This window comes from Gopherus flavomarginatus, chromosome 19 (assembly GCF_025201925.1).
Source record: "Gopherus flavomarginatus isolate rGopFla2 chromosome 19, rGopFla2.mat.asm, whole genome shotgun sequence".
NCBI lineage: Eukaryota > Metazoa > Chordata > Testudines > Testudinidae > Gopherus > Gopherus flavomarginatus.
The window spans coordinates 9,494,991-9,507,786 of record NC_066635.1 but is presented as its reverse complement, the minus strand read 5'-3'; the positions used below and the strand labels follow the sequence as shown (position 1 = coordinate 9,507,786).

The 12,796-nt window shown below is 46.9% G+C and overlaps 1 protein-coding gene across 7 annotated transcripts in view; it reads right to left on the bottom strand.

The window, feature by feature from the left end:
- The window catches only part of GTF2IRD1 (GTF2I repeat domain containing 1), a 168,068-nt gene that overhangs the window by 110,983 nt on the left and 44,289 nt on the right, over positions 1–12,796 (bottom strand). The window lies entirely within an intron of this gene.

Genomic DNA, 12,796 nt, shown 5'->3' with positions numbered 1-12,796 from the left:
GGAGCAGTTTCCTCCTGTCACCAAGCCCCCAGGATGAAGTCACAACCATAAAATCTATATTCCCCCCACAGTACTGCTGGATTGCCTGGCTTTACATGTTTCTACATCTCACATCCTCCTCAACTCCCGTTCAGCCCCATGTGTGTTTCTGAACCCACATGGTCCCAGCACATGGTTTTCAAAATTAAGTGCAGCTCTAGGGGAAACACTATGAAAACCTTCAGCACTGACAGTGGCTGGGATATGCTGTAATGCAGCTAGGCTGCCATGCCTTCTCTCATTCTCTCAATGGCCCAACTGTTTAACATTTCAAAGCCATTAACTCTCCCCAAAAGCCATCAGAGAAGCAGCATCAGGAACCTTTTCTTTTTTAAGCCTCGTCTTTTCATCCTGGCCCCTTGTTACCTTTTCAGTACTGAACAATAAAAAAAAAAGCCTCCTGGTGATTATAAGCCTATTATGAGCTCCCTTCTATTATTACACTGTAAATGTGGTGCTACTGAACCCAGTGTTCTGGGGGTCAGCATTTGGAAGCTATTACAGGAAGAAGGCAGGATTTGCCTAGAGACCTCTTCTGCCATGCGAGAGTGTTTCACTCACTCTTAAAATACCACTAATGACTTGTAAGTAAGTCATCTTACCTCTGTTCTCTGCTGATGTAAACTGGCCCAGCATCATGGAAGTCAATAGAATTGGGCCAATTTATACCAGCAGAAAATTTGGCCCCATACATAAAAATTGCATCATCTCTCATTGTATTTCAGAATCTACGCCATACTCTGTGCTCTTTTATCCCTCTGCCTTTAGCCACCTGTTGTCTCTTGACTTGCACTTAGATTGGAAGCTCTTTGGGGCAGGTCTCCCCTTTTTGTTCTATGTTCGTACAGCACCTAGTGCATTGAGGTCCTGGGCCATGACTGGGAATCCCACGTGCCAACATGATACAAATAAAGAATACCTGATTAACAATTTACAGGAAGAGCAGACAAAATAGGTTATAAGGTGCTTTTTTAAAAGCAGAGCAATATATAACAACCCTCTTTTCTCCCAACACTTGTCTGTCTTGTCTATTTATGCTGTAAGCTCTGCCGGGCAAAGTACAGTGGCAAGTGATCTCAGCTAGGGTCTTCAGGTGCCACTGTAATACAAAACACATCAATTTAGATGAAGTTTTTAAAAAGCACTCAGCAGCTGGCCTCTCTGCTCCTCCTGGAGTCAATGGTAAAACATCTGTTGCGGCAGAGTTAGGCCGAAGTCCCACCCTCGTAGCACACAAACTTTGGGCCCGTCTCAGCCAGCATCCGTTTTTGCCAAACACAAGTGATTTCCTTTCCTCCCGTCTGGAAAGCTGTAGCTCAAAAACAGGAGGACTAGCCTGTCAAGAGGATACAACACATGCTGATTTATGAAAACGCTGCTTAAATGCATCAATAGATCAATTACAATTGACACTAAACACCGCTCCACCGCTCCGCCCCTTGCCCTGCCTCCGTTCGCTGGAATATTTACCACATGCATCTGCGCTGCTTTAAACTTCAGCTCTCACATGTCCTCTGCTCCATCTTTCTGTGCTTCTTTCCCCTTCTCCTCCCACGCTTCTGCCTATGCAAAAGGATCTGCATCCAGCGCTTCTGAAGTATTTCCTCTCCAGCATCACTTGCTGGAAACTAGAGCTCTTTGCTGTAAACCTTCCCCTTTTCCCTTGAGGCACACCTCCCGAGCACAGAGCCAGGAGCCGACGCAGCCTCTCAAATCCCCAATAGTCTCCTTCCAATCTCTACCAGTCATGCCCTGGACTGAGTCCTGCTGCATCCGGAGCCAGCTGCTGGCCACAGCAATCTCTAGATGATACCAAGCGCAGCACCGTGCATTTCAATAGTCTCTTTCGTGCCAGGGTCTCCAAGTGCTTTGCAATCAACTGAACCCCTCTGGAGTACCATGGCCATATCGCATGAGAGTAAAGTGAGGCTCACACACAAAGCAAGGTGTTCTGTCTTCCCAGTGTCCATACCAGTCCCAGCTGACCCCCTCACTGGTCCAAATGGAGTCAACCCCCATCCCTTCTAAACAAAAATAAAAGGTCAGAGAACTTGTCTTCAGTTCACTCACCCAGCAAGATTCTGAGGCCGGCATATCTGTGCACAGCCTCCTCTCCACTGGCCCTTCCCCACTGTCAAAGAACCACTGCAGAGAGTGCTGAACACCGGCTGTGGAGGAAGTGTGGTCAGCTACAGCCCTTCCACCAAATCTTTCAGAAAGGGCAACAGACGCTTCCGGGCTTTAATTTTGCAAATAAAAGGGTGGCAAATTAGAGACAGTAAAGATTCTGGAGCCATTCAAACCAGATTGTAAATCATGCACTTGAAGCTGCAAGCAGATAGAAGGGGGGGGGGGGCAGAGAATTTCTAATGAAGCAAGATTAGAAAACCAGCTGAGCCTCGGCGTGCCCGCCTGAGGAATAAGAATGAAGCTAGCTGTACTTAACTCAATTTGCTACCCAGACAATAACCACAGAAGGCAGGAACTCGGGGGCAGCCAAGAGCAGAAACCTGACTGTTTCCCTGCAGGCCCTGGGACCAATCTCGCCCTGAAAGGGAACCGAAAAGACAGACCAAAAAAAGGAGACTTGCTTGGAGTGTTGGGATGGGGGTGAGTAAAGGAGGAGCCTTTGATTGCTAGAATGGTATTTCAGACACCCCCTGAGAGAGGACTCACGAGAAAGGCATGTAGTGGCTTCAGACTGGCCCTTAGTGGGCAGCAATCCACATTATCCTGTCTCCCCGTGCTCCTCTCCTCAGTCACTGACCACATCTGAGCCAACGGGAAGGCTAAGAGGCAACTTTCACTATGGAACGTGGCTGCGCGGCAGGACTGGCAGCACAGGAGTTTTGGAGAGCGTGAGAAAGCCCGCTGACCAGCGCCACGCCTTTCCTATAAAGTGCAAGGAAAAAGGAGGCTGGCAGGCAGTGACGGAATCGATCCTGACTCCTCTGCTAGGAAGAGCTATAAGGCCAGATTCAGAGTCATGCTAGGGTCCTTCCCACCAAATGATGGTAGGGCAGGTACTGGCCACTCCCAAGCCCTTGGGCCACCACCAGCAAGAGGACCCACTCCACCAACTCTATGCTGCCTCTCCATGCACTCCTACCCCGGGAGTGCCACAGAGGATGGAAGGATGCTCTAGCCAGGGCACTCTTACCCCTCAGCAACACCATTCCCCCGCCTGGCCCATAGGTAGCATGAAAGCAAGGATGCAAGTTAGCCTGGGCCAGAGGCTGCACTGGTTTCTCATAGCCTTAAAACATGAATTTGGCCCTTGGTGCCTGTGAGGGGCTGTGATTCTCAGGTGCTGAAACAAGAGGGCACCAGACCAGCCTTCATCTCATGCCCTGAAGAGAGCTCTGGCCCAGTTCTGCAGCCAGCTCTTTGCATTTCAAATCCATCCAGAGTCTGAATAAGAGAAAGCACATGTGAGCCGGTGAGAAGGTGCCCACTCTCGGGGAGGCAGCTATCTCCAAAAGGACAGAGCCAGCTGGAAGAAGATTGGGGACACAGTATCAGAGAGCAGACGCTGACACAAGACTCCAAGGAAGGGGCTGCAGTTTACGAAAGGAGCCATCCACAGTGTAAGTAAGGGCCAGGAAAGGGAGGATAAAAACTGAAGTCCAGGTTCTACTCTCATTTACACCAGTATAAATGCAAAAGTGAACTCACTGCAGTCAAGGCGTGGATTCTGGATTTGCAAGCAGGTAGCCATAAGCAGAGTCTGGCATTGGAGGTCAGGTTACTGACATCTGCGAGTCCTCTGGTGATTAAACGCAAATTCATACTGCGTGGTGGAGGAGGATTACTCTGTCACCGAAGATCCCACTTAAGCAGGAAGGATGCCTGCGTACTCAGCCATGCAGAGGCTGGCTGTTACTTGTGCATGAAATAAGTTAATGAGGGTGGAAGCAATTCTTTATTAGATAAAAGATAATGACTGCATTTCATGAATTACATCTGCATTCTGTTGCAGAGACCTCCATGCCACTTCTTCCCATAAGTGGATTGTTAATGCACACACAGAATCTCTACCGCACTCTGCAAAGAGGCATACAGGAAATCGTTCCCCTTCTCCAAGGCTGTTTGCCAGTACTGCAGTCACGGTAAAACAAAACCCCTCCAGGCTGGAATTCTCTGTCTGAAGCTAGCTGGAGCAATGGCCAATCCATTCCACCCAGAGGCAGCAGCTTGACTAGCTGGGATCAGGTCCACCACAGCACAAGCGGCTGCTGTACAGCTCAGAGGGGAGCATTCGATCTTTTTAATTCCCTCTCTACATAAAACTCTTAACTATCACTTTATTCTTCAGGGCTGATCTCGCTGGGTGGTGACACACTACTATACCCTGCCCCTCTCTTGGGAATCAACTCGCACTGTTCCCTGCTACTCAAGAGGGCTACAGTTAAATATAAATATACCTTTTCTCTCCAGAGCCAGATGTTTGTTCTGGTTGCCTGGAAAAGAAAGCATTAAACACTGTCTTGGAATCGCTTTCTCTTGTAGCAAAGATTTTCTTTGGGTTTCACAAGAACAGCTGCGCTCAGCTTGAAACTGGACCAGAATGTTGATGACCCCATTTGAAAGGTTACAAAGGATTTCCTGGCAGAGGGAGAGAGAAGAAATGCCTGCGAACAGAATGGCAGAGGGACGGTGCCTTTCTGGCACAAGGCAGAAGGGCAAAGAGCTTCCTCCCTCGTTTTGGAAGGCAGAGCTCTCATCATGGCTGCTCCAGCAGCTCTACTGTGCTGTGCCAACCCTGACCCAGAAAAATCCTCTTAAAACCATCTGACATTTCTTAACAGCGCTGAGTGCCCAGCGTAAGCCAATGGCTGGGTTTTCTTTTTCCCCAGGATGCTCTGGGAAAACAGCTTATTAGCTCAATGACTTTGTAAAATAAAACAGGAGTAATAAAAAAAAAAAAAATCTCCTTGGTGATGACTCTGCTGCTGAGCTGCAGGGGATCTCAGTGACCCAGGCTAGCAAAGCACCTTGCCAGTTGTTTGGTTCAGGATTCCCCATTGTCACTCTGGGACCACAGGTTACCAGCGATCTTAATGAAGTCTGCCATTTCCCAGAACACATCCACACAGTGCACCTAACTGCAAGGTCAAACCATTTTCATGTGGGCAGGCAGCATTAAGGATGAAAGATGAAAAATGATTCATATCCATCTCTGGGAAAATCTTTAACAGGAGGTCCCAGCAGACAATGTCCCACCTCCATCTACCTTGCACCCCCTTGAATTAAGGGGGAACATTGTATACAGGCCACAATGCCATTTCATGCCATTAAGACACAGCCTTTGGTATCACTTGGGCAAAGCTCAGATGCACAGTTCTGGTTGATTAAAAAAAAAAAAAAAAAACCAGACTGTAGCTCAGGTTAGATAATAGATCAATAATGATGCTACTACTTTACAGCAAGACAGTGGCAGAACTAGATATTGAGTCCAAATGCTTTGCCCCTCAGTCCCTGGCCGTATTCACTGCACCATGTGCCTCCTCTATTTCAAAGTAGTAGAAAACTCAAGACTGTCTAGTTTTCCAGAGGATTTACAACCCTGGTCATAATGGGCAGTGCACTGATCCTACCCCACTGAAGTTAATGGGAGTTTTGCCAGTGACTTCAATGGGAACAAGACCAAGACTCCAAAAGTTAGAAGTAATGGACTTGTCTATACAGCAGGGCAAAGCACACCAGATGGCTGTGATGTGCGAAGCACGCCAACGTGCTGTGGTCTAACTGCCCTTTATGAACCTTGCTGGTGCATTCTAACATAAAACTAAGTACCTTTTAGAGCGCACTAGCAAGGTTTATGCGGGGCAGTTAAGGTGCAACATGTTAGTGCGCATTACAAATCACATCCCTCTGGTGTGCTCTACCACCCCATGTAGATAAGTCTCCAATTTGGGAATAGACTTGTTCCAAAGGATTTTAGCACCTCTTCAAAGTTAAATGCATGCTGAATTGTTTTCTCGAATCAGGGCCTTATTTTGTACCTTCTTTCTCACATAGAATGCACAGAACCCCCGCCAGATGATGATGATGAGGAGGAGAATTTATTTGTATTGCTTTAGCTCCCAGGAGGCCCAGTCATGGACCACGACCCCATGGTGATAGGTACTGTACAAACACAAAACAAGATGGTTGCTGGACCAAATAGCTTCCACTCTCAATATAGGTTTAAAGACAAAAGGAGGATCCAGACAAGCAAATGCAGAGAGGAGCCCAAGAAAAACAATGACACAACCTTGGCAGCATGATGGGCAACAGACTCAGCCGCCGAACCCTGGCTATTCTGGCTCTACAAGAGATACATACCAAAAGCAAATCCCCTTCACCTGACCACCTAATGGGACATGGGGGTAGAACTTAAACAAGATCATGACATGACTCAAGCAATGCAACCAGACTTCCAATACTGAAGAAAAACATTCTATCTCCGTAAAGCTTTTAATCACGAATGGTCACGTATAGCGCTGGCAGCAGATTTAGAAAGAAAAATAAAAACTTTCTGGCAGGCGATAGGCTTACTCAAATCAAATTAAGACTTACAGCTTGAAGTTGTTTGTCTAATCAAAGGGAAACTAATCTGTAGAAAAACTGGGGTAAACCATTCTTACACTAGTTAGGACTGGCTCCAAGGAGAAACAGCATTTGCAAGGCAGGAATTTATAACCAAACACCCCAAGACCGTTTAATTCCGCCCCCTTTCCCCAGGTGTTGCCAAGCCTACTGCCCCTGCAAGAATAGGATGCATGTTGGCCATAAAAACAAAATTAAACCGCACTGATTAACCAGTTACCTCCCCCAGGCCTGTTTTGCAGTGAAAGACATGCTCCCCGACATCCCTAGGACTTAGCAGCCTATTTGCATTTCTGTTGGATTCAGCGCACTCCATGCATCGCAGTTACAGAAGCATCCTGGTTTTCACAGGTGCTGCGCTGAGGTTGTTCTTTGCTGTTTCCATTGTGGAAGCAGCTAGGAGACCTGCCTGGGGATCGGGGCACACCGGGCTAGGCTCTGCATGCACATATTAGAGAGACAGAGTCGGGCGCAGCTCTACAGAGCTATTTCAGATCCTAACGTCCATTCATTTAGGAGTCTAAATCAGTCTGAAAGGCTGGGCCTAGGCTCTTTGAAGGAGGGACAAGTCAATGGGTGTACCCATGGGTGTATCCATCCCACAAATTAGGCTATAGGTGCCTAGTCTGTACATTGTTTCTAGATGACAGCAGCTATATAAAAACACTCAATATAAACCCAAGGCAACAAACTGGTCGTTCATCCTACACCCTTCCTTCATGTCTGCCCCCCTCCCTGTGAAAATTCCAGCAGCCCTAGAAAACAAGCTGGGGATAAGTGTCCCCATCCATAGAAATGGTCTAATGCTGTATCCTCCTGAACAGAAACAGCCTAGTGCTGCTTTATGGGTTGTGCTTCAGCCATTCTGAATGATCTGCCTCTGCTGTTATGCAAAACAACAACTTCCTAGAAAACCTCTTTGGGTCCATTCAGAATTATTTGCATTTCTCTTGAGTCCTGCTTATAAGCTGAGAGGAGTTCCCAAAATCCTTGGTGGCCTCCACCTACGGATGTAGTTGTATACAGTTCATCATCAGCTGCTCTGCCCTGGAAACTTGATAAGCAGGAACAGGCACACACAAAGTTGAAAAATTTTATTGATGTTTAAAAAAAAAGAGGAAGAAGAAGAGAACGGTACAGAGTTTATGGGTAGAAGTTTCTGGTTATCAGGGAATAACGTACAGTTTATCAAGGGGTGCGAAGTTCAGTTTAACATCAGATGGTGTAAGGAATACAGAATCTGCAATATCCCCAATTAGGGGTAAAAGGTTAATGGGTCAAAGTACAGACATTGAGATATGAGGGTATATTGTTCATATGATGGCTATGTTCAGGTGTGGAGTATAGTGAGTGGTACTGTACTACTCTTAAAACTCCCATCCCTTCCAGACAGCTTTTCCCTCCCAGATCAGCAGCAGCTGAGGATTTGCAAGTGTTTGAAAGCAAAAACAGCTAAGAACAGAGTTTTCCAGAAAGGTTCTGTTGCATCCACACTCTGGCCAAAAATATTTTCCTAGATCTCTCGTCAACTATGATTTTTTTTTTTTTTGCCTTGTGACTTCTAGGCAATAAATGAAGCTTGCCATAATGATCCACTACCAGCATAGGGAATGGTGATGGGACCATCACTCCACAGACCTCACAGCACTGAAATGGGCCTTTTCATTTTGGAGCTTGGGTATTTCTTCCGTATTCCTGGCAGGTCTTGTCTTGCCAGGCGAGAGATTCTGGCCAGCAGTGGCCTAAACCACAGGAGGTCACCTTCCACTCATCATTTAGTCCAAAAAGCAGCCATGTACAAAGCAGCCCAGTCCTTCCTAGGATGCAGTTCAGACTCTCTCTCTGTTACTTTGATCTACACTATTACTCTTTTATTCCCCATCTTCTAGATGGTAGCAGCTGGCACTGCATAGATACCAAGTAAGTAGTATATTATCATGGCACCATAACTCATCCCTGTGCTGGCAATGGCCCCACAGCAGTGACAAGAAGTTTGTGCATTCTCACGCCAAGGGATGCTGGGAGGTGGATCTGACCCCAGCACAGACTAGGGCAGCTTAACAGCTGCTCTACTTTCACACTGTTGCAATGGCCCCTATAAGCCTCTGTAGGGGCATGAGAACACCCCAGCCATGCCTTTTCCCATCCCCACCCCTCACCCTAAAACATCCCCTGTGCTGGAGGCTCCTGCAAGAGTGATGTGGAGCTGCCTCTGCTCCTGGCATAGAGGCCTCCTCCCACTCACTTAGATGGGTCAAAGGGGGTAACAGAGCAACAATGAATCTGTCCCTCCATTGTTAAGGCTGCAGCTTACAACTGTACAGCGTCTTCAGTGAAGCAGTACAAAGTGTCATGCTTAGACTGGGGGAGGAGCCATCTCTTTGCTCTGCGTTTGTACAGCACCTAGCACAACAGGGCCTGGTCCATGACCGGGACTCCTCGGTACTACTGAAGACAATGAATAGCAGCAGTTTGGATTTCCACTCAGCCTGAGAGTAGCCGCTCCATTCCCATATCCCAACTTTCCAAGGCGGAGGGGTCTTCTCTGCCTTATGTTGGTCAAGTGTTAATCTAGCGAAAGCAGATTTTCTCTGTTCCCTCTTTTAAAAAAGAGAAGTTAGAGATTGACCAGACAAGGCATTTTGGAAATACAGGACTTTGAAAACGTGGTAGTTTTATTTTGGAAAAAAGTCTTAGTCCCCACCCCCAAAAGCGATCCCTCAGAAATGACCTGGGCTAGAAGCCTATGGTTAGTGGCATTCCTGCATCCTAAACCAGATCCAGTGAATTCTGTCGTAGTGCTTTTCTGAAGGCAAGGTGCATGTTAGGAGCCTATCCCTTACAGATGTTTCAGCCTATAACAGACAGTCTCTTGTCACCTGACTTGATCAAGTCTGGCAAGGATTATAAACTTGGCTCATGGCCTGGTGGCGCTTCAAAGTTACACGGGTGAACTGCTGTGGTCACAGAGAATGAAAACCATCCCAAGTAGAGAGCCAACATAAGAGCTATGCACCAATTAGTCACCACTTACATCCTATATTGAGGGCCTTAGTGCTGGTTAATTTCACTCAGAGTTTGTAAAGTCCAAACTTCTCCAGATTATTAAAGTTACAAATTCTGCAAGATGATTTGAATAGTGATAAGTCTAGCATTTCATCGAACAGTATGCATCATCTGTACACCACAGGTATAATTATAGCATACTAGCATTGCTCGCAGAAATAACCATCTACGCGTTTTCTCACACACACTGTCAATATTTTAGAACATTTAGAACCAATAACAGAAAACAACAAAAATTCCCCAAAACTTCCTTGAAGATACAGTTAGGATGGTAAACAGATATCCATTAAATTACAACAAAGTTAGAGTTATATAAACAAATATCTGAAAAGCAAGAAATTCAGAAGTCAAATAACCTGAACTGTTACTCAGCTATAACGTCAAACTTCTTTCCCTGTAAAGCCAAACACCACACTGCCAAACAGTGATCCCTTGTTGCTATCTCCAACATGGGCCTCAGTTCCCATCTGTTAAAAGGGGAGAATAGCCCTGCCCTACCACAAAGGTGTGTTGCGATAATAAAGCCAGTAATGATTTCAAGGCTCTCAGATACTGCAATGGTGGGGGCCATGTTGGTACCTAAGATACACACCCTCCAAAATATATAAAGATATTCAATGTACACCCATGCGTCTAAAAGGTCCAGATCTCACTTACATACCACAGGAAAAGGAGGGTATAGGCAGGGATCTGAAACCTTTGTGAAAGGGTGAATTTGCAGTTTTTTTTGTTTTTTTTTTTGCTGTCACTAAAATTTTAATAATGCCTGTAAACAGGTTGGGACTCGCCACCCGTGGCGCGTCCTGCTGGTGATTTCGGGAATTAGCTCGATTCCAGTGGAGCGCCCCCTCCTGGTGGTGTCCCATCCGTTGTTCTGTCCTCTGCTCTCCGCTGCTGTCGCTGGACCCACATTGCTCCCTGCTCGGTGGCGTCCTCTTTGAGGCCACTGCCCTCCAGCAGTGTCCCTTAGTCCATCTGGACCCCCTTCCGGGGGTCGATGATCAGCAGTTCGACATTCCAGCCACCATATGCAACCACACACCCCAAAGTCTAATCCCTCTTGTCAGGGATCGGGCGTAGTCTATAATGGCCGCTCCCTACGGCTAATGGCTGAGTGTACTGCAAGGAGGAAGGGGGGGATCCAGGCCCACCCTCTACTCTGAGTCCCGGATCAGGGACCCTCTGGCATCAGCCTTGTTGTCCTCTTTCTTTCCCCTCCTCTGTCTGTTTCCCTGGGCCACTTCCCCTACAGCCCCTTGCACCCGCTAGGCCCTTCCCTTCAGGGCCTGCAGCCTGGCGGCTATGGGCTAGAGCTTTCTAGCCTCCCTGAGCCTGCCCAGCACTGCGCTGTCCGCGGTGCTAGTCTCCCCCTTGGAGACTGACCTTCCCCTGTCGAAAGCCTGGGACAGACCGACCGCTCCTGCTCTGGGCAGCCTTTATATATGGCTGAGCCTGGCCCCGATTGGCTCCCCCCAATCTGGGCCCTGACTGGCTCCCCATAAGCACTTTTCTAATTGGCTCCCGGGCTGCTCAGGCTCCCTGGCCTGCCACAGCCCATCCTCCCAGGGAGTGGGGCAGTCCACCCCACTGCAATGCCGTTTTTAATTTAATTGATATCTATTTGCCAATTCAACTGCATCTTAACATTTTTTGCCTGGGAATGTTAACTGCATTAAGGATCTTCTCTAATGCTAATACAAAGCAGACCCCTTTGAAATATTTCTACAGGAAGTAAACTAGTCTCTCATGCTCATTAGCCCATGAAAGCTCCGGAGAGACAGCTCAGGTGAGAGACCAGACTGAATCAGAACAAGACCACATGTTCTAACTCCGTCTTAAAAATCATGCTCAAGTTGCTGGTTAATCAAATAAGGGGAAAAATCAATTTCAAACAAGCTTTAAAAAATGGTCTATTCTCTATTTAGTAACAATGGAAATCTTATCACAAAGGTCTCCTTTGAACTTTGAAGTACAGCAAGGCAGCAGTTCAAGGCCAAATCCTGGGCCCGCTGGAGTCAGTAGCAAAACTCCTATCCATTTCAATGAGACCAGAAACTGGCCCTCACCACATAGCTGTTGAGAGCTGCAAGAGCAGTAACATGCAGTTGCCACCATTTTGAACAGTCACCATGTCACCACCACAAAATGGCACACATTTATGGCTAACATGTAATTAACTCTCGTACCAGCGTATAATATAGATGTATGCTTAGCTCTGAGTACATATACTTACACAAATTCACATCATGAAGCAATCAAATTACCTCTCAGAACAGCCTGAGTCAGAGTGGGAACAGATATGCAGTGCATGTGGGTACTTTACATTCTCGATTTCTTTTTTTGTTTGTTTGTCCTCTTTTCCATAGTCACTGCATTGTTCACAAATTAAACTGGTTGACACGACAAGGTTTCAGTTACTACACAGCCCACTATATTACAACCCTGTAGATTTACAAAGCTTTAGGCACAACCATCTATCTACTCAGGTTCCTACACTGCACTCATCACTGTGGTCTCTGAGTGGCACATTCGACAGTTCATGTGAGAGTACTGAATTCAATGAGACTGCTCACATGCTAGAAAGTTAGACATGCGCTTAGGTAGCTTGCTGGACTGAGGTCTTCGTGACAGGACACTTAGAAAAAGCAGCACTACAGAGGAGCTTGGGAACTTGCTTCATATAGTTGTCAGTGCTGAAAATGCATCACAGCTGCACTTTCAAGTTCAAATCCCACAATGCTCAGAGGCGTCCCTTGGTTCAGCAGCAGGCAATGCATGCCAGAGCACCTCTGATCCAGCCCAGCCCTCCTCAAGGAAAGCGTGATTTGAACAGAGCAGCCATCAAGCTGGAAGAGACCTTGAGTTGGGCTTGTCAACAAAAGTAAGAGGTTTGTGACAGGAAGGAGGGAGAGGCTGTGTGATAGGACTGGATCAAGAAGAGGGAAGATAAAAGGACGAGCAGCAAACAGAGGAGAGAGGAAAAAGACAATGGACAAAAATGACTTATAATGTGGTACCTGTGCAGGTATATAGCGAGAGACAGTCCCTGCCCCAAAGAGCTTGCAATCTGAACAGGCAAGACAGAGTATGGAAGGCGGGC